The 2,500-nt window shown below is 50.1% G+C and overlaps 1 non-coding gene across 1 annotated transcript in view; it reads right to left on the bottom strand.

The window, feature by feature from the left end:
* Positions 1 to 816: 816 nt before the first annotated feature.
* The window catches only part of LOC149372978 (small subunit ribosomal RNA), a 2,065-nt gene continuing 381 nt past the window's right edge, over positions 817 to 2,500 (bottom strand). Inside the window, exon 1 of the ribosomal RNA XR_016293548.1 lies at positions 817 to 2,500. This exon is cut by the window's right edge and continues 381 nt beyond it. This is a non-coding gene — a ribosomal RNA (small subunit ribosomal RNA).

The raw sequence follows: 2,500 nt of genomic DNA, 5'->3' as shown, positions 1-2,500 counted from the left end.
CGAATAAAAAGTGTGCCCATCGGTTCTCCGTTGGGCCACCCCGCTGCGTCCCGCAAATGCGACACGAGCGGCAGGCATTGGGGCGCACCACGAAATATTACGAAACTTTTTGATAACGAGCGGCGTCTCCCATTTCTTTTTATCTTGAGAACAAGATGAAAGGGGCAATAACGGCGACACGCATACAGTTCATAATATTTCGCGACATTTATACGCAGAGTCTCGGCTTATTGGGGCGTAAAATCATTCCAAAACCTTGGATAATAACGCGTACACGCTATTATCCTCGTAAGCTCGATCATGTCATTAAAACGAAGTGATTGCATGACCACCGAATGACGACGTTCCCCCTCGTTACAACGAGGCTTTCAACATAATAACCGTTGACTCGAGGAAAACGCTGTCCGGTCGAAATTCAATCTTCGTGATAAAATCCGTGACCAATAGCCTCGAGGTTGCCACGGCAAGACACTGGTTAATGAAAAGAAAAAATAAAGATCCGTTGTGCACGCGCACCCTACGATTTTTACGTAGGTGCGCGAGGGCAAGCGTGGCCAGCCCGATCGTATGTTTCAACTATTATAGAACAAAGACGCTAGGCATTGGCGCACGCATCGAAACCTACGACCGCCAATCCGTTAACTTAATTTTTCACAGCCCCTTGTCAAAGGAGGGAGAAAGAAAAAGTAACGTGGCGCGAGGCGCGTAAATACAACGATTATACATTTTCCTTCGGCGCAGCTTTCAAACAAAATTTCTTTTTTTTTTTTTTTTTTTCTTTCATGACAAACGTTGCGACGTCTTACGTGCGAACGTTAATGATCCTTCCGCAGGTTCACCTACGGAAACCTTGTTACGACTTTTACTTCCTCTAAATGATCAAGTTTGGTCATCTTCCCAGTGCAATCGGCAACGCAACGAGTGCGTTGCCGCGCGTCAGTCCGAAGACCTCACTAAATCATTCAATCGGTAGTAGCGACGGGCGGTGTGTACAAAGGGCAGGGACGTAATCAACGCGAGCTTATGACTCGCGCTTACTGGGAATTCCTCGTTCATGGGGAATAATTGCAAGCCCCAATCCCTAGCACGAAGGAGGTTCAGCGGGTTACCCGGGCCTTTCGGCCAGGGAGGACACGCTGATTCCTTCAGTGTAGCGCGCGTGCGGCCCAGAACATCTAAGGGCATCACAGACCTGTTATTGCTCAATCTCGTGCGGCTAGACGCCGTCTGTCCCTCTAAGAAGATTTTTGTGTACGTCGGTAGTAAAAACCAAAAACCACCGCCAGCCCCGCGCGACACCGACGGATTGGATACCGTCAAACATCGCACGAAGCATGCGACGGGGCCTTGGCCTTCGAGATACCAGAAGTAACGCCTATTTAGCAGGCTAGAGTCTCGTTCGTTATCGGAATTAACCAGACAAATCGCTCCACCAACTAAGAACGGCCATGCACCACCACCCACCGAATCAAGAAAGAGCTATCAATCTGTCAATCCTTCCGGTGTCCGGGCCTGGTGAGGTTTCCCGTGTTGAGTCAAATTAAGCCGCAGGCTCCACTCCTGGTGGTGCCCTTCCGTCAATTCCTTTAAGTTTCAGCTTTGCAACCATACTTCCCCCGGAACCCAAAAGCTTTGGTTTCCCGGAAGCTGCCCGTCGAGTCATCGGAGGAACATCGACGGATCGCTAGCTGGCATCGTTTATGGTTAGAACTAGGGCGGTATCTGATCGCCTTCGAACCTCTAACTTTCGTTCTTGATTAATGAAAACATTTTTGGCAAATGCTTTCGCTTCTGTCCGTCTTGCGACGATCCAAGAATTTCACCTCTAACGTCGCAATACGAATGCCCCCATCTGTCCCTATTAATCATTACCTCGGGGTTCCGAACACCAACAAAATAGAACCGAGATCCTATTCCATTATTCCATGCACTGGTATTCAGGCGTTAACAAGCCTGCTTTGAGCACTCTAATTTGTTCAAAGTAAACGTACCGGCCCAACGCCACACCCGGTGAAGAGCATGGCGATGGGATTAAGCTGGGCCGCTCTTGCGCACGCACGCGACGGGCCAACGCCAACGACGGTAAAGCCGCTAGGCCGACCCGTGCGAGACGGACGCTCGAGCTAAGCCCACCGGTAGGACGTCCCACAATCTTGTCAGTTAAACATCGCGAGCGATGAACCAACAGCGTGGCACACAGATTCAACTACGAGCTTTTTAACCGCAACAACTTTAATATACGCTATTGGAGCTGGAATTACCGCGGCTGCTGGCACCAGACTTGCCCTCCAATGGATCCTCGTTAAAGGATTTAAAGTGTACTCATTCCGATTACGGGGCCTCGGATGAGTCCCGTATCGTTATTTTTCGTCACTACCTCCCCGTGCCGGGAGTGGGTAATTTGCGCGCCTGCTGCCTTCCTTGGATGTGGTAGCCGTTTCTCAGGCTCCCTCTCCGGAATCAAACCCTGATTCTCCGTTACCCGTTACAACCATGGTAA

The sequence above is a fragment of the Copidosoma floridanum genome, unplaced genomic scaffold (genome assembly GCF_036245765.1).
Source record: "Copidosoma floridanum isolate Cflo_tuat_1 unplaced genomic scaffold, Cflo_Japanese_pri ptg000077l, whole genome shotgun sequence".
NCBI classification, from domain to species: Eukaryota; Metazoa; Arthropoda; class Insecta; order Hymenoptera; family Encyrtidae; genus Copidosoma; species Copidosoma floridanum.
This window is presented reverse-complemented; position numbering and strand designations above follow the sequence as displayed.